Source organism: Procambarus clarkii, chromosome 38, assembly GCF_040958095.1.
Source record: "Procambarus clarkii isolate CNS0578487 chromosome 38, FALCON_Pclarkii_2.0, whole genome shotgun sequence".
NCBI lineage: Eukaryota > Metazoa > Arthropoda > Malacostraca > Decapoda > Cambaridae > Procambarus > Procambarus clarkii.
The window spans coordinates 6,009,680-6,036,661 of NC_091187.1; the positions used below are offsets into that span (position 1 = coordinate 6,009,680).

General features: G+C 38.6%; 1 long non-coding RNA gene and 1 pseudogene across 2 annotated transcripts in view; one reads left to right on the plus strand and one right to left on the minus strand.

Annotated features, from left to right (window-relative positions):
* LOC138372373 (uncharacterized) overlaps window positions 1–26,982 on the plus strand; it is a 369,640-nt gene that overhangs the window by 309,811 nt on the left and 32,847 nt on the right. The gene's annotated exons all lie outside the window — the stretch shown is intronic.
* Window positions 1–26,982, minus strand: part of LOC138372356 (voltage-dependent T-type calcium channel subunit alpha-1G-like) — a 38,417-nt pseudogene that overhangs the window by 6,562 nt on the left and 4,873 nt on the right.

A 26,982-nucleotide genomic window follows, 5' to 3' on the forward strand; every position in this document is an offset into this window, starting at 1 on the left:
GTAAATACTGGTTCAGTAACAGGGTTGTTGATTTGTGGAACCAATTGCCGCGTAACATTGTGGAGGTGGGGTCCCTCGATTGTTTCAAGCACGGGTTGGACAAGTATATGAGTGGGATTGGGTGGTTATAGAATAGGAGCTGCCTCGTATAGGCCAATAGGCCTTCTGCAGTTACCTTTGTTCTTATGTTCTTATGTTCTTATGTATTTACTAAAGAGGAACTTAACAATATGCCTTCAGCCGAACAAGTCTATGTGGGTGGGGACGAGGACAGGTTGACGAGTTTAGCAGTTACCAGGGAGGATGTTCTTAAACAAATAGTAAAACTCAAACCAAACAAATCCCCAGGGCCGGATGAAGTGTTTGCTAGGGTGCTTAAAGAATGCAAAGAGGAGCTTTGTGACCCACTGTCAACCATATTTAATAAATCAATAGAGTCAGGCAGAGTGCCAGAGTTTTGGAAAGTTGCTAATGTGATACCAGTTTTTAAGAAAGGAGATAGATCACTTGCGTCTAACTATCGACCAATTAGCCTAACGTCTATTGTGGGAAAGTTACTCGAATCTATAATAGCAAATAAAATTCGTCTTCATCTTGAAAAACATAAATTAATAATTGAGTCGCAACATGGTTTTATAAATGGCCGTTCATGTTTAACAAATTTGTTATCTTTTTATTCTAGCATTGTTGAGGCAGTTGATAGTGGTAAGGATTGCGATGTTGTATACCTTGACTTTAGCAAAGCTTTTGATACAGTGCCACATGAAAGACTGATTAAAAAAATAGAGTCTCATGGTATTGGGGGTGCTATATTAAGCTGGATTAGGGCATGGCTATACCAAAGGAAACAGAGAGTTAGTATAAATGGAATCAAGTCAGAGTGGGAAAATGTTGTAAGTGGAGTGCCTCAAGGCTCTGTCCTGGGACCTCTGTTGTTTATAATATATATAAATGATTTAGATTCAGGTTTGAGTAGCGACATTTGCAAATTTGCCGATGATACGAAAATCGGTAGGGAAATTAATTCGGAGGAGGACTCACTATCACTTCAAGTTGATCTAGATAGGGTTTTGAAATGGTCAAAGGATTGGCAGATGCAGTTTAATGCTGATAAATGTAAAGTTCTGAGGTTAGGTAATGATGATAGAGTTACAAGATACGAGCTAGATGGTGTTGTGATTGCGAAGTCGGATTGCGAAAGGGATCTGGGAGTTATGATTAGTAAGAATTTAAAACAAAAGGATCAATGCATAAATGTTCGTAATAAGGCAAATCGGACACTTGGATTTATTAATCGCAGCGTTAGTAACAAGACACCTGGTGTGGTTCTCAAGCTATATCTTGCTCTAGTTAGGCCCCATTTAGATTATGCAGTTCAGTTTTGGTCGCCATATTATAGAATGGATATAAATTCACTTGAACGTGTCCAGCGTAGGATGACTAAGTTAATTCCCCAAATTAGAAATCTTTCATATGAAGAAAGATTAACAAAGCTTAAGTTGCATTCACTGGAAAGGCGAAGAGTTAGGGGTGACATGATAGAGGTTTACAAGTGGATGAATGGACATAACCGGGGGGATATTAATAGGGTATTAAAAGTATCAACACAGGACAGAACACGAAACAATGGATATAAATTGGATAAGTTTAGATTTAGGAAAGACTTGGGTAAATACTGGTTCAGTAACAGGGTTGTTGATTTGTGGAACCAATTGCCGCGTAACATTGTGGAGGTGGGGTCCCTCGATTGTTTCAAGCACGGGTTGGACAAGTATATGAGTGGGATTGGGTGGTTATAGAATAGGAGCTGCCTCGTATGGGCCAATAGGCCTTCTGCAGTTACCTTTGTTCTTATGTTCTTATGTTCTTAACCTTTTCCCCCTGAACCATTATTTGAGGGTGTTCGCGAGACAGAACGCAAGGAAGATTTATTCTTGTTAAGGGGTAGGAGGGCTGGGGGTAGTAGAGCAGGGGGCATAAGAGAAGGTGGTCCTGGTGTGTGAGGTGATGGGGTAAGGGCTCACGGAAATATGATGGATCTAGAGGTTCATCGTCAGTTTGCGTAGTCTTCTCACTGTGACAGACATTTTTTGTTGCTGTCTCCCCAGCATGGCCATGGAGAAGCACTACATCACTGAACATGACAGAGCTGCGTCGATGCTGTCGTGGGGTACAGGTGCCCTGACCACCTGGTGATGGTGGCAAGAGCTCATTGCTGCCATCCCCACTTGTACCGCTTGAGATTTTGAGGAGAACAGGACGATGTGTGGAGGCTTGAGGATGTCAGAAAATTCTGGGCTAATGCGGGGAGCATTATTGTTTCTCGAGTCGTCTGGAACTTCGTGTACTTCTGGAGGTGACAAAAGCTGTGGAGATGTTGAGCTTATGTTATTCATCACAGTTAAGGCTCCACCAGGTCCAATGCCACCAACAGCAGGAGCCATGGCTACTACAGTGCTTGGCACTCCAGATGCTCCACCTTCCCGACTGATAATGGCACTCTGTGCTGCCTCATATTGTCGACGACGACGCTGCTTCTTGAGGCTCAGTTGATGAGGATGATCAGACTTGTTTCTCCGGCGAAACTGTTTGTACCGAATGTAAAATTTTCTCTTTCCTCGTCTCCATAAGTGAGCAATATATTTTATAATTTCTGCATAGCATGAATTTGGTTCCAAAGTGGAACCAGATGCAAGTGTACTAGTTGACTGAAACCTGGCACGCTCCATTTTCATTCGTTCCATTTCTCGCTTCTTAGTCTCTGAAAACTGAGTAGCAATAACAACCAGGCACAAGTTGATCATGAAGAATGACCCAATCACAATTAGTAGCACAAATTATATCCAGTCCCAAAAGGGGTGAGTATACCATACAAATTGAATAGATCGAATACTAATGACCCAAAGTCGATAACAAAGAATTTGAAGAACCTTATAGGTAAAAAGAGAGCTTGGAACAAAAGGATTAAAAATGGGGAGGTCACTTTAGAACAGGAATTCGTACAACTGGTTAGAAATGTTAAAAAAGAGATAAGGAAAGCAAAAAGAAACTATGAAGTTCGCATAGCAGAGCAAGCAAAGACAAATCCTAAAGGTTTTTTTCAGTTATATCGTACTAAGACTACGGAAAGGATAGGTCCATTAAAAACTGAGACAGGTCAAATAACAGACAGTGATGAAGAGATGAGTAGTATTTTTAATAAATATTTAAATATTTTGTATCTGTATTTACTAAAGAGGAACTTAACAATATGCCTTCAGCCGAACAAGTCTATGTGGGTGGGGACGAGGACAGGTTGACGAGTTTAGCAGTTACCAGGGAGGGTGTTCTTAAACAAATAGTAAAACTCAAACCAAACAAATCCCCAGGGCCGGATGAAGTGTTTGCCAGGGTGCTTAAAGAATGCAAAGAGGAGCTTTGTGACCCACTGGCAACCATATTTAATAAATCAATAGAGTCAGGCAGAGTGCCAGAGTTTTGGAAAGTTGCTAATGTGATACCAGTTTTTAAGAAAGGAGATAGATCACTTGCGTCTAACTATCGACCAATTAGCCTAACGTCTATTGTGGGAAAGTTATCCGAATCTATAATAGCAAATAAAATTGGTCTTCATCTTGAAAAACATAAATTAATAATTGAGTCGCAACATGGTTTTATAAATGGCCGTTCATGTTTAACAAATTTGTTATCTTTTTATTCTAGCATTGTTGAGGCAGTTGATAGTGGTAAGGATTGCGATGTTGTGTACCTTGACTTTAGCAAAGCTTTTGATACAGTGCCACATGAAAGACTGATTAAAAAGATAGAGTCTCATGGTATTGGGGTGCTATATTAAGCTGGATTAGGGCATGGCTATACCAAAGGAAACAGAGAGTTAGTATAAATGGAGTCAAGTCAGAGTGGGAAAATGTTGTAAACGGGGTGCCTCAGGGCTCTGTCCTGGGACCTTTGTTGTTTATAATATATATAAATGATTTAGATTCAGGTTTGAGTAGCAACATTTGCAAATTTGCCGATGATACGGAAATCGGTAGGGAAATTAATTCGGAGGAGGACTCACAATCACTTCAAGTTGATCTAGATAGGGTTTTGAAATGGTCGAAGGATTGGCAGATGCAGTTTAATGCTGATAAATGTAAAGTTCTGAGGTTAGGTAATGATGATAGAGTTACAAGATACGAGCTAGATGGTGTTGAGATTGCGAAGTCGAATTGCGAAGGGGATCTGGGAGTTATGATTAGTAAGAATTTAAAACAAAAGGATCAATGCATAAATGTTCGTAATAAGGCAAATCGGACACTTGGATTTATTAATCGCAGCGTTAGTAACAAGACACCTGGTGTGGTTCTCAAGCTATATCTTGCTCTAGTTAGGCCCCATTTAGATTATGCAGTTCAGTTTTGGTCGCCATATTATAGAATGGATATAAATTCACTTGAATGTGTCCAGCGTAGGATGACTAAGTTAATTCCCCAAATTAGAAATCTTTCATATGAAGAAAGATTAACAAAGCTCAAGTTGCATTCACTGGAAAGGCGAAGAGTTAGGGGGTGACATGATAGAGGTTTACAAGTGGATGAATGGACATAACAAATGAGATATTAATAGGGTATTAAAAGTATCAACACAAGACAGAACACGAAACAATGGGTATAAATTGGATAAGTTTAGATTTAGGAAAGACTTGGGTAAATACTGGTTCAGTAACAGGGTTGTTGATTTGTGGAACCAATTGCCGCATAACATTGTGGAGGTGGGGTCTCTCGATTGTTTCAAGCATGGGTTGGACATGTATATGAGTGGGATTGGGTGGTTATAAATAGGAGCTGCCTCGTATGGGCCAACAGGCCTTCTGCAGTTGCCTTTGTTCTTATGTTCTTATGATTCAAAGTGCAGCCAACTACTCAATCCCACTGAAAAAACAGTCCACCGGACACCATAAAGATCATTGGTACTATTGCGAACGTGTCAAAGAACTCAACCATAGACTCAATAGAACAAGAAAGCTATTCAAAAAGCAGCCAAGTGACCGCAACAGGATATTACTTTGTGAGGTCAAGGAACATGTACATCGAGAGACCAGACAAATAAAAGAACAAAAGTGGCTGGAATGGTGTTCACACCTGAATGAACACACCTCTCTCGGGGAGATGTGGCAGCAAATTCACCGGGCCAAAGGGAATAAAACACCTAAAGCTCCACACCCCAAGGATCCTCAACAGGAAGCCGAAGTACTGGCAACCAGGTTTGCAGAGAGAGCAGCCAGCAATCAGCTTCCACCAGATGTATTAGCAGTACAGACCGGACTAGAGGAAGAAAGGTGGCACAGAATCCTTACAGCATGTGAAGAAGTCTCTGACACTAATGCCCCCTTCACACTGGATGAACTCAATAGGGCTAAGAAAAACTCCAAGGATACATCCCCTGGAGCCGACAAAATAACCTATAAAATTATTAGAAACCTCGGCCCAGAGGGAGACGCTGCATACCTAAGGTTAATTAATTTAGCCTGGACTTCTCAAACTAGACCTTCTACTTGGAATAGAGCAGACATAGTGCCGATCCCAAAACCCAAAGATCCAGCTAATCCCAGGCCCATCTCTCTCCAAAGCTGTGCAGCCAAGACGGCTGACAGACTGGAGTGGAAAATGCCTAAACTGCACCATGATATGTATGCCTATAGAAGAGGGGTTGGCACAGTGGAATGTATTACAACTCTGTTAGCCCACTTGAATGACAGACCAGGAATGCTGATATTCCTGGACCTCGAAAAAGCCTTTGAACTGGCTAGCGCCCCAGCTATTCTCTGCTGCCTCATTGACAAAGAGGTCAGAGGCAACCTGCTCTCCTGGACCAAAAACTGTCTCATAAACAGAGAAGCAAGAGTAAAACTTCATGGCACAGTCTCTGAGTACAAAAGACATGAAAATGGTACACCGCAAGGAGGTATTCTTAGCCCTCTTCTCTTCAACTGTTTAATGGAAAGAATAATGAGGTTGAAACTCCCACATCACTGCAGGCTGCTAAACTACGCGGACGACTTTGTCATCATCATAAAAGGAAGGGATGAGGCGCGCCTTGCACCCAAATGCTTAGACTGCATCAGTAAAGAGGCAAAACAGATTGGGATCAAAGTCAAAGGCCATGCCCATAAAAATAGCGAAGCCCAACATCCAACTCACTGTACAGGGTCAACCAATAGAATGGGTCGACACCTATCAGTATCTAGGAATCATCCTGGACACACACATGAATTTTAATGCTGAGGTCACTTACTTGAGAGAGCGAGCTGCGGCCCAGACGGCAATCCTCAGGTCGCTAACCTCCCTTTCTGGAGGAGCCAATCTGCAAGTCCTTCGCACATACTATGTACAGGCAGTCAGATCAGTGATCGATTATGCCGCACCTGCACTCACAAATCTATCACACCAACAGTGGAAAAAGCTTGAAGTTGCCCAAAACAATGCTATGAGAGCTGCACTGGGAGAATGACACTATGTGGACCAGGCTTGAAACTCTTGAAAAAAAAAAGACTGGAGTTTGCCCTCTCTACAAGAAAGAATATCACAATGGACAGCTACAATTATCAGTAAGATAATTATTTCTTCTGATCCAATCCCAGTACGGCAGGCCTTGGTGGTTGGACTAGGCCAAAACAATGGGAACTCTTGGGTTGCAAGAGCAGGAAAAGTCCTAAACAGACTACATTTAAAAAACATGATTATTGATAGAGAGGGTGATCATCCACACCCAAATTACACTCCTTCCGCGCCGTGGGAAGAGCCTACTTTCAAAATAGTAATAGAAAGTCTCCCAATGAAAAAGGCTTCCTATGATCCGACAATCCTAAGGCGCATAATAGAAGAGCAAACGTATAGCATAGCAGTAGCAGGAGCCACCCACATCTTCACAGACGGATCGGTGGACACAGAAAATGAGAGTGCTGGCGCTGCTCTTTGCACGACCAGCGTACAGGCATATTGGAGACTGGGAGGACTAGTATCATCAACCCAAACTGAGCTGTTTGCCATACAACAGGCATTCGCATATGTGATTGCACAAAACACTCAAAATGCAATCATACACACTCAAAAGCTGCACTTCAAATACTAGGACAAAAACAGTTGAAAGATAATGTGGAAATAATTACCACCATTTTGTATCTTGGAGCAGTCGCTAAAGGCAAAGGACTCAACATAACTTTAAACTGGATCCCATCCCATGTTGGAATCCCATTAAATGAAAAAGCTGATGAAATTGCTAAATTGGCAACTCGTCATCCAGTGATACATAAAACAATTCAACCCAGCCTAGAGAACATAAAAAACATTTTTTTTCATCACCAAAAAACTCTCACATCTCAACAAAGCCTACCTGCACCAGAGAATAGCTGAGGGTTCGTCATCTGCAACATGGTATCTTCAGGCAACCAAATTAGAAAGGTTAAATATCCCAAAAGGAATCCACAGGGAAATAGCAGTTAGGTTATATAGACTACGTCTAGGTTACAGATGCAACTGGGAGATTGGTGAACCCCGACAGAGAGAGTGCATCTTCTGCCAAACTGTCACAGAAAAGCCATTACTTCACTATCTTCTGGAATGTGAAGCAACCAATGACCTTAGAAGAGCTTTAAGAGTTCCTGAATCATGCAGTGGCCACCCTGAAGCCATCAACACAGCCACTCTCCTGGTCAACAAAGGTGTCCAGCAGCTGGACACCCTCATAAAGACTGTGAAGCAGTATCCTCCCCCGCGATAACAGCTTGATGGTTAAATGCAACCTCAGAATACTGAGAAAAAAAAATACCACTTACGGGCTATTCATGCCCGTGCCACCTCTTGGGTGGCTTAATCTTTATTAATCAATCAACTTCACTCCTAACTCGACCAACATCATTTCCTCCCACAAGGAACGTGGTGGAGGTGGGATCCCTCGATTGTTTCAAGCGAGGGTTGGACATGTATATGAGTGGGATTTGGTGGTTATAAATAGGAGCTGCCTCGTATGGGCCAATAGGCCTTCTGCAGTTACCTTTGTTCTTATGTTCTTATGTATTGGGGGAGCTATATTAAGCTGGATTAGGGCATGGCTATACCAAAGGAAACAGAGAGTTAGTATAAATGGAGTCAAGTCAGAGTGGGAAAATGTTGTTAGTGGATCGAGTACCTCAGGGCTCTGTCCTGGGACCTCTGTTGTTTATAATATATATAAATAATAAATAAATAAATAAATGTTTATTTAGGTAAGGTACATAAAAGAGATTTTAAAAAGAATGATGGATTTATAGATAGGGCTAGTACATACAATGCCTAAAGCCACTATTACGCAAAGCGTTTCGTGCATGAAAAACTTAAATGACTAAAGCTTAATACTAATTGAGCATAAAGAATAAAATGAGTTAAGAACAAATAAAAAAAAAAAAAGGGGGGGGGAACATGGCTGAAAAAGCAGCACAAATACAATTAGGTCGACAAACAGCGTCGTTAAAAAAAAAACAGACATGGGTTGACAATAGAACATAAGAACATAAGAACAAAGGTAACTGCAGAAGGCCCATACGAGGCAGCTCCTATTCTATAACCACCCAATCCCACTCATATACTTGTCCAACCCGTGCTTGAAACAATCGAGGGACCCCACCTCCACAATGTTACGCGGCAATTGGTTCCACAAATCAACAACCCTGTTACTGAACCAGTATTTACCCAAGTCTTTCCTAAATCTAAACTTATCCAATTTATACCCATTGTTTCGTGTTCTGTCCTGTGTTGATACTTTTAATACCCTATTAATATCCCCCCCGGTTATGTCCATTCATCCACTTGTAAACCTCTATCATGTCACCCCTAACTCTTCGCCTTTCCAGTGAATACAACTTAAGCTTTGTTAATCTTTCTTCATATGAAAGATTTCTAATTTGGGGAATTAACTTAGTCATCCTACGCTGGACACGTTCAAGTGAATTTATATCCATTCTATAATATGGCGACCAAAACTGAACTGCATAATCTAAATGGGGCCTAACTAGAGCAAGATATAGCTTGAGAACCACACCAGGTGTCTTGTTACTAACGCTGCGATTAATAAATCCAAGTGTCCGATTTGCCTTATTACGAACATTTATGCATTGATCCTTTTGTTTTAAATTCTTACTAATCATAACTCCCAGATCCCTTTCGCAATCCGACTTCGCAATCACAACACCATCTAGCTCGTATCTTGTAACTCTATCATCATTACCTAACCTCAGAACTTTACATTTATCAGCATTAAACTCCATCTGCCAATCCTTTGACCATTTCAAAACCCTATCTAGATCAACTTGAAGTGATAGTGAGTCCTCCTCCGAATTAATTTCCCTACCGATTTTCGTATCATCGGCAAATTTGCAAATGTTTATGTGGGTTTATGTGTTTATTTGCATAAGTCTATGTGGGTGGGGACGAGGACAGGTTGACGAGTTTAGCAGTTACCAGGGAGGATGTTCTTAAACAAATAGTAAAACTCAAACCAAACAAATCCCCAGGGCCGGATGAAGTGTTTGCCAGGGTGCTTAAAGAATGCAAAGAGGAGATTTGTGACCCACTGTCAACCATATTTAATAAATCAATAGAGTCAGGCAGAGTGCCAGAGTTTTGGAAAGTTGCTAATGTGATACCAGTTTTTAAGAAAGGAGATAGATCACTTGCGTCTAACTATCGACCAATTAGCCTAACGTCGATTGTGGGAAAGTTACTCGAATCTATAATAGCAAATAAAATTCGTCTTCATCTTGAAAAACATAAATTAATAATTGAGTCGCAACATGGTTTTATAAATGGCCGTTCATGTTTAACAAATTTGTTATCTTTTTATTCTAGCATTGTTGAGGCAGTTGATAGTGGTAAGGATTGCGATGTTGTATACCTTGACTTTAGCAAAGCTTTTGATACAGTGCCACATGAAAGACTGATTAAAAAAATAGAGTCTCATGGTATTGGGGGTGCTATATTAAGCTGGATTAGGGCATGGCTATACCAAAGGAAACAGAGAGTTAGTATAAATGGAATCAAGTCAGAGTGGGAAAATGTTGTAAGTGGAGTGCCTCAAGGCTCTGTCCTGGGACCTCTGTTGTTTATAATATATATAAATGATTTAGATTCAGGTTTGAGTAGCAACATTTGCAAATTTGCCGATGATACGAAAATCGGTAGGGAAATTAATTCGGAGGAGGACTCACTATCACTTCAAGTTGATCTAGATAGGGTTTTGAAATGGTCAAAGGATTGGCAGATGCAGTTTAATGCTGATAAATGTAAAGTTCTGAGGTTAGGTAATGATGATAGAGTTACAAGATACGAGCTAGATGGTGTTGTGATTGCGAAGTCGGATTGCGAAAGGGATCTGGGAGTTATGATTAGTAAGAATTTAAAACAAAAGGATCAATGCATAAATGTTCGTAATAAGGCAAATCGGACACTTGGATTTATTAATCGCAGCGTTAGTAACAAGACACCTGGTGTGGTTCTCAAGCTATATCTTGCTCTAGTTAGGCCCCATTTAGATTATGCAGTTCAGTTTTGGTCGCCATATTATAGAATGGATATAAATTCACTTGAACGTGTCCAGCGTAGGATGACTAAGTTAATTCCCCAAATTAGAAATCTTTCATATGAAGAAAGATTAACAAAGCTTAAGTTGCATTCACTGGAAAGGCGAAGAGTTAGGGGTGACATGATAGAGGTTTACAAGTGGATGAATGGACATAACCGGGGGGATATTAATAGGGTATTAAAAGTATCAACACAGGACAGAACACGAAACAATGGATATAAATTGGATAAGTTTAGATTTAGGAAAGACTTGGGTAAATACTGGTTCGGTAACAGGGTTGTTGATTTGTGGAACCAATTGCCGCGTAACATTGTGGAGGTGGGGTCCCTCGATTGTTTCAAGCACGGGTTGGACAAGTATATGAGTGGGATTGGGTGGTTATAGAATAGGAGCTGCCTCGTATGGGCCAATAGGCCTTCTGCAGTTACCTTTGTTCTTATGTTCTTATGTTCTTATGTTGCTACTCAAACCTGAATCTAAATCATTTATATATATTATAAACAACAGAGGTCCCAGGACAGAGCCTTGAGGCACTCCACTTACAACATTTTCCCACTCTGACTTGATTCCATTTATACTAACTCTCTGTTTCCTTTGGTATAGCCATGCCCTAATCCAGCTTAATATAGCACCCCCAATACCATGAGACTCTATTTTTTTAATCAGTCTTTCATGTGGCACTGTATCAAAAGCTTTGCTAAAGTCAAGGTATACAACATCGCAATCCTTACCACTATCAACTGCCTCAACAATGCTAGAATAAAAAGATAACAAATTTGTTAAACAAGAACGGCCATTTATAAAACCATGTTGCGACTCAATTATTAATTTATGTTTTTCAAGATGAAGACGAATTTTATTTGCTATTATAGATTCGAGTAACTTTCCCACAATAGACGTTAGGCTAATTGGTCGATAGTTAGACGCAAGTGATCTATCTCCTTTCTTAAAAACTGGTATCACATTAGCAACTTTCCAAAACTCTGGCACTCTGCCTGACTCTATTGATTTATTAAATATGGTTGACAGTGGGTCACAAAGCTCCTCTTTGCATTCTTTAAGCACCCTAGCAAACACTTCATCCGGCCCTGGGGATTTGTTTGGTTTGAGTTTTACTATTTGTTTAAGAACATCCTCCCTGGTAACTGCTAAACTCGTCAACCTGTCCTCGTCCCCACCCACATAGACTTGTTCGGCTGAAGGCATATTGTTAAGTTCTTCTTTAGTAAATACAGATACAAAATATTTATTAAAAATACTACTCATCTCTTCATCACTATCTGTTATTTGACCTGTCTCAGTTTTTAATGGACCTATCCTTTCCCTAGTCTTAGTACGATATAACTGAAAAAACCCTTTAGGATTTGTCTTTGCTTGCCCTGCTATGCGAACTTCATAGTTTCTTTTTGCTTTCCTTATCTCTTTTTTAACATTTCTAACCAGTTGTACGAATTCCTGTTCTAAAGTGACCTCCCCATTTTTAATCCTTTTGTACCAAGCTCTCTTTTTACCTATAAGGTTCTTCAAATTCTTTGTTATCCACTTTGGGTCATTAGTATACGATCTATTCAATTTGTATGGTATACTACGTTCCTGTGCTTTGTTTAGAATATTCTTAAATAAGTTATATATTGAATCCACATCGAAATCCCCATTTAAGTCACCTATCGCTGGGTTCATGTCTCGCTCCAAGACCGGCCCACACCCCATACCCAAGCCTTTCCAATCAATTTGACCCAAAAAATTTCTTAGGCTATTAAAATCAGCTTTTCGAAAATCTGGCACTTTAACAGAATTTTCTCCTACTGGTCTATTCCATTCTATGCTAAATCTGATTTCTTTGTGATCACTGCTCCCTAGCTCACTCCCTATTTCGATGTCATTAATTTGCGTTTCCCTGTTAGTTAACACTAAATCTAAAATATTATTTTCCCGTGTTGGTTCCTTAATGTGTTGCGTAAGAAAGCAATCGTCAATTAATTCTAGAAAATCTTCTGCTTCACTATTCCCTGTTTTGTTCAACCAGTTTATTCCGCTAAAATTAAAGTCACCCATGACATAAATACTGTTAGATCTAGATGCTCTAGATATTTCATCCCATAGATGCTTTGCTTCCATTCTGTCTAAATTTGGTGGCCTATATATTACTCCTATTATAATATTATTAGCTTTTTCGTTTAATTCAATCCAAATAGTTTCTGTGTGTGGCTCTGTTTTGATTCCCTCTTTGAGACTACATTTCAAATTGTCCGTAACATATATGGCTACTCCACACTTTAGAGGGGTAAGAGGTAGGTTAGAGGGGTAAGGTAGGTTACAGGGAAATTATTAGGTATAGCTTCGTTTTTATCTTAAATTGGTTGAGAGATGTACAGTCTTTAACATGGTTGGGAAGGTCATTCCACATTCTTGGTCCCTTGATTTGTAGAGCATTTCTAGTTTGATTAAATCGTACTCTTGGAATATCAAAACTGTATTTATTTCTGGTGTGGTGCTCATGGGTTCTGTTACAACCTTCTATGAAGCTTTTGAGGTCAGGATTGGCATTACAGTTCAGCGTTTTATATATGTATAATACACATGAGAGAATGTGCAGTGACTTAATTTCTAACATATTCAGAGATTTGAGTAGGGGTACCGAGTGATGTCTGGGGCCAGAGTTGGATATTGTCCTAATAGCAGCTTTGTGTTGATTTAACATAAGAAGAACATAAGAACAAAGGTAACTGCAGAAGGCCTATTGGCCCATACGAGGCAGCTCCTATCTATAACCGCCCAATCCCACTCATATACTTGTCCAACCCGCACTTGAAACAATCGAGGGACCCAACCTCCACCACGTTATGCGGCAATTGGTTTCACAAATCAACAACCCTGTTACTGAACCAGTATTTACCCAAGTCTTTCCTAAATCTAAACTTATCCAATTTATACCCATTGTTTCGTGTTCTGTCTTGTGTTAAGTTGCATTCACTAGAAAGGCGAAGAGTTAGGGGTGACATGATAGAGGTTTACAAGTGGGTGAATGGACATAACAAAGGGGATATTAATAGGGTATTAAAAGTATTAACACAAGACAGAGCACGAAACAATGGGTATAAATTGGATAAGAACATAAGAACATAAGAACAAAGGTAACTGCAGAAGGCCTATTGGCCCATACGAGGCAGCTCCTATTCTATAACCACCCAATCCCACTCATATACTTGTCCAACCCGTGCTTGAAACAATCGAGGGACCCCACCTCCACAATGTTACGCGGCAATTGGTTCCACAAATCAACAACCCTGTTACTGAACCAGTATTTACCCAAGTCTTTCCTAAATCTAAACTTATCCAATTTATATAAATTGTTTCGTGTTCTGTCCTGTGTTGATACTTTTAATACCCTATTAATATCCCCCCGGTTATGTCCATTCATCCACTTGTAAACCTCTATCATGTCACCCCTAACTCTTCGCCTTTCCAGTGAATGCAACTTAAGCTTTGTTAATCTTTCTTCATATGAAAGATTTCTAATTTGGGGAATTAACTTAGTCATCCTACGCTGGACACGTTCAAGTGAATTTATATCCATTCTATAATATGGCGACCAAAACTGAACTGCATAATCTAAATGGGGCCTAACTAGAGCAAGATATAGCTTGAGAACCACACCAGGTGTCTTGTTACTAACGCTGCGATTAATAAATCCAAGTGTCCGATTTGCCTTATTACGAACATTTATGCATTGATCCTTTTGTTTTAAATTCTTACTAATCATAACTCCCAGATCCCTTTCGAAATCCGACTTCGCAATCACAACACCATCTAGCTCGTATCTTGTAACTCTATCATCATTACCTAACCTCAGAACTTTACATTTATCAGCATTAAACTGCATCTGCCAATCCTTCGACCATTTCAAAACCCTATCTAGATCAACTTGAAGTGATAGTGAGTCCTCCTCCGAATTAATTTCCCTACCGATTTTCGTATCATCGGCAAATTTGCAAATGTTGCTACTCAAACCTGAATCTAAATCATTTATATATATTATAAACAACAGAGGTCCCAGGACAGAGCCTTGAGGCACTCCACTTACAACATTTTCCCACTCTGACTTGATTCCATTTATACTAACTCTCTGTTTCCTTTGGTATAGCCATGCCCTAATCCAGCTTAATATAGCACCCCCAATACCATGAGACTCTATTTTTTTAATCAGTCTTTCATGTGGCACTGTATCAAAAGCTTTGCTAAAGTCAAGGTATACAACATCGCAATCCTTACCACTATCAACTGCCTCAACAATGCTAGAATAAAAAGATAACAAATTTGTTAAACATGAACGGCCATTTATAAAACCATGTTGCGACTCAATTATTAATTTATGTTTTTCAAGATGAAGACGAATTTTATTTGCTATTATAGATTCGAGTAACTTTCCCACAATAGACGTTAGGCTAATTGGTCGATAGTTAGACGCAAGTGATCTATCTCCTTTCTTAAAAACTGGTATCACATTAGCAACTTTCCAAAACTCTGGCACTCTGCCTGACTCTATTGATTTATTAAATATGGTTGACAGTGGGTCACAAAGCTCCTCTTTGCATTCTTTAAGCACCCTGGCAAACACTTCATCCGGCCCTGGGGATTTGTTTGGTTTGAGTTTTACTATTTGTTTAAGAACATCCTCCCTGGTAACTGCTAAACTCGTCAACCTGTCCTCGTCCCCACCCACATAGACTTGTTCGGCTGAAGGCATATTGTTAAGTTCCTCTTTAGTAAATACAGATACAAAATATTTATTAAAAATACTACTCATCTCTTCATCACTATCTGTTATTTGACCTGTCTCAGTTTTTAATGGACCTATCCTTTCCCTAGTCTTAGTACGATATAACTGAAAAAACCCTTTAGGATTTGTCTTTGCTTGCCCTGCTATGCGAACTTCATTGTTTCTTTTTGCTTTCCTTTTAGCAAAAATAAGGATAAGTTTAGATTTAGGAAAGACTTGGGTAAATACTGGTTCAGTAACAGGGTTGTTGATTTGTGGAACCAATTGCCGCGTAACGTGGTGGAGGTGGTGTCCCTCGATTGTTTCAAGCGTGGGTTGGACATGTATATGAGTGGGATTGGGTGGTTATAAATAGGAGCTGCCTCGTATGGGCCAATAGGCCTTCTGCAGTTGCCTTTGTTCTTATGTATAAGTGGTAATAGTAATGTTATAAGTGGTAATAGTATTGTTATAAGTGGTAATAGTAGTGTTAAAAGTGGTAATAGTAGTGTTAAAAGTGGTAATAGTAGTGTTATAAGTGGTAATAGTAGTGTTAAAAGTGGTAATAGTAGTGTTAAAAGTGGTAATAGTAGTGTTATAAGTGGTAATAGTAGTGTTAAAAGTGGTAATAGTAGTGTTAAAAGTGGTAATAGTAGTGTTATATAAGTGGTAATAGTAGTGTTATATAAGTGGTAATAGTAGTGTTAAAAGTAGTAATAGTAGTTAAAAGTGGTAATAGTAGTGTTATAAGTGTTAAAAGTAGTAATAGTCGTGTTAAAAGTAGTAATAGTAGTGTTATATAAGTGGTAATAGTAGTGTTAAAAGTAGTAATAGTAGTGTTATAAGTAGTAATAGTAGTGTTATAAGTGGTAATAGTAGTGTTAAAAGTAGTAATAGTAGTGTTATAAGTAGTAATAGTAGTGTTATAAGTGGTAATAGTAGTGTTATCTAAATAGGGTTTTGAAATGGTCAAAGGATTGGCAGATGCAGTTTAATGCTGATAAATGTAAAGTTTTGAGGTTAGGTAATGATGATAGGGTTACAAGATACGAGCTAGATGGTGTTGAGATTGCAAAGTCGAATTGCGAAAGGGATCTGGGAGTTATGATAAGTAAGAATTTAAAACAAAATCAATGCATGAATGTTCGTAATAAGGCAAATAGGACACTGGGATTTATTAATCGAAGCGTTAGTAACAAGACACCTGGTGTGGTTCTTAAGCTATATCTTGCTCTGGTTAGGCCCCATTTAGATTATGCAGTTCAGTTTTGGTCGCCATACTATAGAATGGATATAAATTCACTTGAACGTGTCCAGCGTAGGATGACTAAGTTAATTCCCCAAATTAGAAATCTTTCATATGTAGAAAGATTAACAAAGCTTAAATTGCATTCACTGGAAAGGCGAAGAGTTAGGGGTGACATGATAGAGGTTTACAAGCGGATGAATGGACATAACAAATGAGATATTAATAGGGTATTAAAAGTATCAACACAAGACAGAACACGAAACAATGGGTATAAATTGGATAAGTTTAGATTTAGGAAAGACTTGGGTAAATACTGGTTTGGTAACAGGGTTGTTGATTTGTGAAACCAATTACCGCGTATACTGGTAATTGCTCAGAAAGGTGGGGTCCCTCGATTGTTTCAACGCCGGTTGGACAAGTAGTGGACAATGAGTGGGATTTGGTGGTTATAGATAGGAGCTGCCTCGTATGGGCCAATAGGCCTTCTGTAGTTACCTTTGTTCTTATGTGTTGATATTTATAATACCCTATTAATATCGCCCCTGTTACGTCCATTCATCCACTTGTAAACCTCTATCATGTCACCCTTAACTCTTCGCCTTTCCAGTGAATGTAACTTAAGCTTTATTAACCTTTCTTCATATGAAAGATTTCTAATTTGGGGAATTAACTTAGTCATCCTACGTTGGGCACGTTCAAGTGAATTTACATCCATTCTATAATAAGGCGACCAAAACTGAACTGCATAATCTAAATGGGGCCTAACCAGAGCAAGATATAGCTTAAGAACCACACCAGGTGTCTTGTTACTAACAAAGCTTAAATTGCATTACCTTGAGGTTACCTTGAGGTGCTTCCGAGGCTTAGCGTCCCCGCGGCCCGGTCGTCGACCAGGCCTCCTGGTTGCTGGACTGATCAACCAGCTAGGCTGTTGGACGCGGCTGCTCGCAGCCTGACGTATGAGTCACAGCCTGGTTGATCAGGTATCCTTTGGAGGTGCATTCACTGGAAAGGCGAAGAGTTAGGGGTGACATGATACAGGTTTACAAGTGGATGAATGGACATAAGGGGGATATAAATGTGTCAACACAAGACAGAACACGAAACAATGGGTATAAATTGGATAAGTTTAGATTTAGGAAAGACTTAGGTAAATACTGGTTCGGTAACAGGGTTGATTTGATTTGTGGAACCAATTACCGCGTAACGTGGTGGAGGTGGGGTCCCTCCATTGTTTCAAGCGTGGGTTGGACATGTTTATGAGTGAGATTGGGTGGTTATAGATAGGAGCTGCCTCGTATGGGCCAATAGGCCTACTGCAGTTACCTTGTTCTTATGTTCTTAACTTCAGACCTACAAGACCTTGTTGAAGTTCTCGGTGTACTGCTGCTTTTGCTCAGGGAGAGGAATTGTTGTTTAACGAGAGGGATGCACTTTCACTAATCCAATGTACCTTCTTATATATAAATAAATAAATAAATAAATAAATAAATAAATAAATAAATAAATAAATATATAAATAAATAAATAAATAAATAAATAAATAAATAAATAAATAAATAAATATATAAATAAATAAATAAATAAATAAATAAAATAAAAGTGAAAATAAAACACACTTGTCAGCTCTATGCCCAGTAGTGCATCCCCTATGGGAGAGCTGTTTCCTTTTAAAAGTATAATCGTGTGGCATTATGTTTAAAGAAACAATTGCAAGTACATTCTTTGATTGAAAAACATGAGGATAAATACAAGTGTTAATTGTAAATTACTAGTTATAAACAAAAATAAGAAACAGGAAAAATGAAATGTGGACCCAGACAAAAACATTGGAACGCTTAGGTGAAGAGGGGTGCGCAACCGCCTCCATATAAGCAGCACCAGCCGGTGATATCCAGCAGTCACGCAGGGTGCAGTCGCACCTCCACAGATCTCCAGTATCATCTATTGATACTGGTAATTGCTCAGAAAGGCCTCCACTTACGGGCTATTCATTCCCGTGCCACCTTTTAGGTGGCTTAATCTTCGTCATCCATTAATCTTCGTCGATATCCAGCACGAGCATTAAGGGAAAACCTTGACACAAACTGTACCTATCATAAAGAAGAAGCACCACCATTGACCGCCAAGTGCTCACATCAAGTAAAATCCCACAGACTCAGACACATATTAACACATATCTCTCAGGCAGCTATCCAAACTCTCTTCTCCTTTCACCAATCAGCCCGGCAGATGTTGTGTCCATCATACACTCTCTAAAAACCAAGGCAGGGAACACCAGTGAAATTCCGTCCATTGTGTACAAGAGAGCCTCCCATGCCCTTGCCCCACCCATAGCACTACTGTTCAACAAATCTATAGAGTGTCACACCTTCCCTGATATCCTCAAAAAAGCAAGAGTAACGCCAGTCCATAAAGGAGGCAATCCGGCGGACATAAACAATTATAGACCAATATCAAATCTACCCATTCTATCAAAAATATTTGAAAAAATTATTTACAAACAGCTCTATTCCTACCTCGTAAAATTCGACATACTCAGCCCCTGCCAGTTTGGCTTCCGGTCCCAAAAGAGTACCAATGATGCAATCATTAGTCTCCTTGACATTATCTACTCAGCCCTTGACAAAAATGAGTTTCCGATTGGACTCTTCATTGACCTAAGAAAAGCCTTTGATACTGTTAATCACAACTACCTCTTATTTAAACTCCAGCATTATGGAATCCGAGGCCTTGCCCTTGACTACATCCGATCCTATCTTAGTGACAGACACCAATATGTAACCATCAATGATACAACTTCTTCCACTCTACCAATTACCGTTGGAGTGCCACAGGGCAGCATCTTAGGACCTCTTCTATTTCTTATATATATAAACGATCTGCCTAATGTCTCTAATATTCTCAAACCTATATTGTTTGCTGACGATACTACCCTTATCTACTCAAACCTCAACCCACATACACTAAATAATGTTGTGAATAATGAATTAAAAAAAGTCCACTTATGGATGTCAACGAACAAACTAACATTAAACATCGAAAAGACTTACTACATCTTATTTGGAAACAAATCATCAAATGCAATTCAGCTACAGATAGACAACATTAACATCAGTAATAAAAATGATGGCAAGTTTCTTGGCCTATTCCTAGACAAGAGACTCAACTTCAGCACCCACATTCAACACATAACTAAGAAAGTCTCTAAGACAGTTGGTATACTCTCCAAAATCAGATATTATGTTCCTAACTCTGCTCTCCTCTCACTATATTATGCACTAATCTACCCCTATCTTAATTATGGTATCTGTGCATGGGGGTCTACCACTGCAAACCACCTTAAGCCCATCATCACACAGCAAAAATCTGCTATCAGAATAATAACTAACTCTGCTTTCAGACAACACTCAGCTCCCTTGTTTAAATCTCTAAACTTGCTAAATATTAACTCCCTCCACACATTCTCTTGTGTCAACTACATTTACAAAACCCTGTTCTTAAATGCAAACCATGCTCTGAAACTCTCCCTGGACAGATGTAATAGTACCCATTATCACCACACCAGAAATAAATATCTCTTTGATATCCCCAGGGTCAAACTTAATCTGTGTAAACACTCTATGCAAATTAAGGGACCTAGTCTATGGAACTCACTCCCTAGTGAATTGAAAAACTGTAAAACTTTTGCCTTATTTAAAAGCAAAACCAAAAAGTACCTAACTTCATCTATTTAGTTTCCTACACTGAGCTTTAATTTGCTCTGTACCTAGTGGTACCCAATCTCCTAATTTTTATGTAATATCAAACAACCTTATCATTGTGTTCATTGCTGTCTTCTTTTATGTGCTAGCCATATGCTGTATTGTGACTACCAATTTTTGTCAACTACCATTCAAGCTGTCATTGCAATCAATCTTATATTGTTTCTGCTGTATTGTGCCTACCAATTTGTTGTCAACTACCATTTTAAGCTGTCATTGCAATCAATCATAGCTACCTATGTGCTTTAATATACTGTACCTATAATTTTCTCTCATCTTTTTTTTTTTTCATTCCATGTAATCTGTTATCATTTTTTTGTCTATAAATTTTGCAAGTATTTACCTCCTTAAAATTTTCTTAGATTAAGGACCTGCCCGAAACGCTGCGCGTGCTAGTGGCTTTACAAGACTGTAATTACCATAATTGTATCCTCACATTCCTTATGTACATTCTTGTATATGCATAAATAAATAAATAAATAAATAAATAAATAAAGTCTAACTCTAAGAAACAACACTCAAGCCTTGACGCTTCTCCCAACATCCGGGGGAGAAAACCTTCACACAAACTGCACCTATCATAAAGAAGATGAAAACTCACCCGTGTCCACAGTGTCAGAAGGTATTCCCCAGTCCTTCACATGTGAAGCGCCACATGTTAGTGCATTCAGGTGAGAAACCTCACGAGTGTCCAGAGTGTGGGAAGAGATTCAGTGAGCGTGGAAATATGAAGACTCACATGATGGTGCATGCGGATGAGAGACCTTTTCAATGTGCCGAGTGTGGCAAAAAATTTAGAGGACGTGGAACTATAATAAGGCACATGTTAGTGCATTCAGGTGACAAACCTCATGAATGTCCAGAGTGTGGGAAGAGATTCAGTCAAGGTGGAAGTATGAAGACTCACATGTTAGTGCATTCAGGTGAGAAACCTCATGAATGTCCAGAGTGTGGGAAGAAATTCAGTCAGCATGTACATATGAAGACTCACATGTTAGTGCATTCAGGTGACAAGCCTTACGAGTGTCCAGAGTGTGGGAAGAGATTCAGTCAAGGTGGAAGTATGAAGACTCACATGTTAGTGCATTCAGGTGAGAAGCCTCACGAGTGTCCAGTGTGTGGGAAGAGATTCAGTCATCTTGGTAATATGAAGACGCACAAAATGATACATGCAGATAATAGGCTAAACACTTAGAGTGTGAATGCCCGAAACGCTTTGCGTAATAGTGGCTTTAGGCATTGTATGTACTAGCTCTACCTATAAGTTAAACAATCCTTGTAAATATTTATTGTATGTATGTACCTTACCTAAATAAAATTGTATTGTATTGTATTGTATAAGAGAATGTTGAAGGATAATGAGGCACATAATGGTATATTAACTTAACTTTAATCTAACAGTGTGCTATCACAATGTCAGTTGGATGTTCTTCAAAGGTAATTCTATTTTGTTTGAGAAATACACTTCACCATGAGAGGTAAAGATCAAGATATTTTATTATATTGTTCTTTTATGAAAGTTAGATGACCATGCAAGAACTAGAGAAGCTGTCACTATTGGAAAATTCAAAATTGCCTATAAGTATAGAAATATGTCTTAGTTTAGCAAAGATAAATCAAAGCTGTAAATGTTTTTCTTCATATTTATGTAAATAATGTGCTTTCTGTTTTTGTTCTCTGTGAAAATATATTTAAAATGTAATATACTCTGTAGCTAAGTTATGGACATTATTGTTGTAATATTATTTAGCATTGGTGCTGGTGAAGAAGACAGTCTGAGACGTACTTAAGATGAGACCATTTGATTGATAGGGAAATGTAGGTTAATCAGGGAATTTTCTCATCAGATTCATATGCAAACTGATGTCTATTTTATATTTTTTGTTTAGGCATATTTATGAATAATACTCTCGATTATAAATATTTCACCGAAGAGTTTATTGAAGGCAGATTGGCATTTATAACTGTCAGTCATGTTGATATGAAATTTAAATTTATATTACTCTAGAAATTTACATCACTCTAAATTTACCAGAAATTTATATTACTCTAGCCTAACTTTATCAGTTATGCTGTAATTGTCTTGGAATAATATTTTACCCGATTTACCTGAGGGCTACTAACTCTAGTGGCCTCGATAAAAACGGGAAGCTGGCAGCTTGTTGAAGGTTCCCTTCCCCCCCCCCCCATTTTGCTTGATTTTTTCCAGGTATATTTTGAAATTCAGCACATTTTGGCAGTTATGGCGTTGATGGGTAGTCAGTTCCATCGATCAATAACCCTGTGGGTGAAAAAGCCTGATTCAAAGTTATATTAGCTTGATTAGCAAAAATATTATCCTGATTCGTATAATTCTCTGTCAATTATATTATCCAAACTGGCAATTATATTAAGATGATTGTGAATTACATAAACCTTACTGGCCATTATATTAGCATGACTGTCAATTTATATCAAACAGATATTTATTTATGTTGTGGTGCTCGTGGGTTCTATTACATCTATCAATGGAGAGTTTCAGATTAGGATTAGCATTTAGGAACAAGGTTTTGTACATGTAAATAGCACAAGAGAATGTGTAGAGTGAGTGTATATTTAGCGTGTTCAGGGATTTAAACAGAGAGGCTGTGTGTTGTTTGAAGACAATTTTATTGTTCTGATAGCAGATTTTTATTGGGTGGTGATGAGCATCAGGTAATTTGCAGTGGATGAATGAACCCCATGCACAGATACCATATGTTCACATACCAACCCTAATTTTCAAAGAAAACTCTAGATTTTTAGCTCCAGCCATTTCATTGCTTTACAACAAATCATTTGAACTCCAAACCTTTCCTGATATACTTAGGGGAAAAAAAGCAAGAGTAACCTTAGTCCATTAAAGTGTCAATCTCACTGAAGTCAACAATTATAGACCAATATGAACTCTGCAGATTTTGTCTAAAATATTTTAAAGAGTTAATCTACAAGCAGCCTTAATCCTATTTAGCAAAACAAAATTTACTTACTTCTTGCCATAATGGTTTCAGGCCCCAAAAAGGACCAATCATGCACCGATTAGTATGATTAACTTTATATGTGCAGCTCTTGGAAGAAATGAGTACCCTTGTTCATTTATTTGTTGACCTACATTAAGACTTTTACACTGTTAACACATTAACTTTCTTAAATTACAACATTACGGAGTAAGAGGTTAATCCCTCCAATACCTGGAGTCTTACCTTAGTGACAGGCTCCAGTATGTCTCTGTGAATGATTCCAATTCACCCACTCTACCTATTAACACTGGTGTTACACTGGGCAGCATTCTTCACCCTCTCGTCTTTCTCATTCCCCCCCCCCCCCCCCTTTCCAGCCCGTTGCCATCATGAGGGGGCTTGGTTGGCGGATGCTAGAGTGTGATGCTCCATGGGACAGTGTCCTCTGTCCTTTTGAAGCCTAATGCTCTTGCTGCCATCTTCGCTAATTGTGCTGAATGCTTTTTCCTATTAAGTTTAATTTTTCCTTCCCAATTCTCCTGTTTAATTGCTATTTCCTTGTGACGTTTTACAACTCTTGATTATTCTTTCAGATGTTTTCTGAAAGACAAAAAACCCGGTGTTTAGACACCGGGTTTTTGGGGAGGCACACCCTCTCCCCCGTAAAACTGACTGTGGTACTCGTCATTGTCGAGCAAGAGGACACCTTTATTGTCAATCTTTTCCTTCATTGCTGAGCCCAGTTATATCGTGCTGAGCTTCCATTATATCTTGACGGACTGATGATTCCTATGGTTGCGATTGTAGGGCGTATATCTACAGTGCACCCCTGGGGGGGGGGCACTGTAGATATACGCCCTACACTGTAGATATGTAGTCTTGTTGGGTGTCCTATCCTCTAATTGTGGCTCCATGGTGGGTATGGGGCCTTGTTTGTTGATGAAATGTTTACTCATTCATTTACATGCTGATATCTGACCCTCTTTTTAACTTCTAAGACGTGAGGGGTGGGAGACTAAAAGAAGTCGAACTGTGATGGAAAGCTGGGCTTTGTAGCCCACACTACATTGGTCCCAGATCAGTCAGCTCCTGACTCTCCCTGTTTGATGAGGTTCTGGGAGCTCTTCTACCCAGCAAACATAGAACGTTTGTGAACGTTTTTAAATGGTGCCACAAATGTAATACATTTGACATAAATACGTATTTCTGACGTTCTTAAAACCAAAGGATATAACTAAAAACATGTATTCTTGAGACACAGTTTTTTAAGATTTATGTAAAAATTTAAAAATAGTAGTGAATGCTATGGAATTATAATGTTTTCATGCTTTATATATAAAAATAAACAATTTTCAGTCAACATTTCTTTTTTTTTTTTTACTTTATGTAAACCTATTCAATTTACGTTCTTATAACATAAATATAACATTTATATGTCGTCAATATAACGTTATTTACACGACATCATTACGTTATTATAATGTTATATCAATGTTTAATTCCTGTATAAAAAACTGAAATATATTGAGCTTTATATTTTAAACCTTGTAAAATTGTCGTAAAACTTGGAATAAGACAGTAAGCATGCTTTATTTATGAAAATATAGAAACAAATCAACAAAAACATAAACCACATGTCACCTAGCTATAATTCTTTGTCTTTCTAGAGAATGTAATTTAAGCTTTGACAATCTTTCTTCATATGACAGGTTTCTATTTTGGGGTATTAACTTTGTTATCCTCCGCTGGACGCATTCTAGTAAATTTATATCCATGATGTGGATATGCTATGACCAAAAGTGAAGTGCATATATATCTAAATGGAGCCTACCCAGAGCAAGATATATCTGAAGAACAATGAACCGATATCTTAATTATTACTAGTGTTTCAATACATGAATCCCAGTGTTCTGTTTGCCTTATTACGAACATTTATTCATTGATTTTTGTTTGTTTTAAATTCTTACTAATCATAACTCCCAGATCCCTTTCATAATTCGACTTCATAATCTCAGCACCATGCATGCATCTAGCTTATATCTTGTAACTCGATCTATCGTCATTACCTATCCTTTAAACCTTACATTTGTCAGTATTAAACGGCATCCGCCAATCTTTTGACCATATTTCAGTACCCAATTTAGATCGTTCGATCGATCAATTTAGACCTTGTATCATGTATCATAATACATGATAATATAATGATACACACTACTGGGTATGCTGATGATATAATGATACACACTACTTGTTATGCTAACATGCAGAACACTCTTAACTCTGTATTAGTCTCATGTCAGGACTTAGGTTTAATCATATCTCAGCAGAGGAAACAAAGATACTAAACGGGTGTTCACCCAGGCAGGGAGGAGCTGTTCACAAGATGCAACTGTATGATGGCTCCCAGCTTGACTATGTTAACAGATTCAAATACCTTAAAATTTGCCTTGTATTGTCCTTTTGTATTCAAACTCTGTCGTCAGTGTAAAGAGAGGCTCCATAAGCCCTCTTGGAGATGTTGCAGGTTATCACTCAGGCTATGGTGCCAATGTCACAATTGTCAAAATGATGTACCTTGCATACATCAGATCTTTAGTGGATTATGCTGCACCTCTGCTTGCCTTGATGACTGAAAGAAAGCTTAAAGGGCTTGAAAACTTGCAGAACGAAGCCTTGAAGATAATCTTTGGATGCCCCTCGTACCACAAAGATACTTAACATGAGGAAGGAACTTAATATTCCGAGCGTTGTTTATCGTGTTACTGAAATTAACTGTCAAATTGGTATAAAAATGCTAAGGCTAGCTCATCCTAACTCTTGCACATTAAGCCTTCCAGAATGTCTTTATTGAAGGTCAACATTGTTTCATGTGGCACTGTATCAAAAGCTTTGCTAAAGTCAAGGTACACAACATCACAATCCTTACCACTATCAACTGCCTCAACTATGATGGAATAAAAAGAGAGCAAATTTGTTAAACATGAACGGCCATGTGTAAAACCATGTGTTGCGACTTAACCCCATTTATTCTAAATCTTTGATTCCTTTGGTATAGCCATGCCCTAATTCAGCTTAATATAGAATCCACAATATAGTGAGCCTCTATCTTTTTAATCAGTCTTTTATGTGGCACTGTATCAAAAGCTTATATTATGGTATAAACAACTGGGCCTCTACCCCCTTCAATCCGAACTATTGTCCTTGCTTCTTGCACTGAAATGTGTACAAGTCTCTAAACTGATACATTAATTGTGACTCTTTATCATCCTTAATTGCTCTCAACTCTTTAAGACATACTGTAACATGCACGTGTCTGAAGCTAGACACAAATACAACAAAATTATTAATGATAACAAGAGACTTCGAACTAGGTACCTCACAGGAAGGTGTCCTCAGTCCTACCTTATTTAATACCTTAATAAACACGCTGTTAAACTCTGTACCGAGCAAACCCAACGTCCACATCATTATAGCTATGCTGATGATATAATGATACACACCACTGGGTATGCTGATGATATAATGATACACACAACTGGGTATGCCGATGATATAATGATACACACCACTGGGTATGCTGATGATATAATGATACACACAACTGGGTATGCCGATGATGTAATGATACACACCACT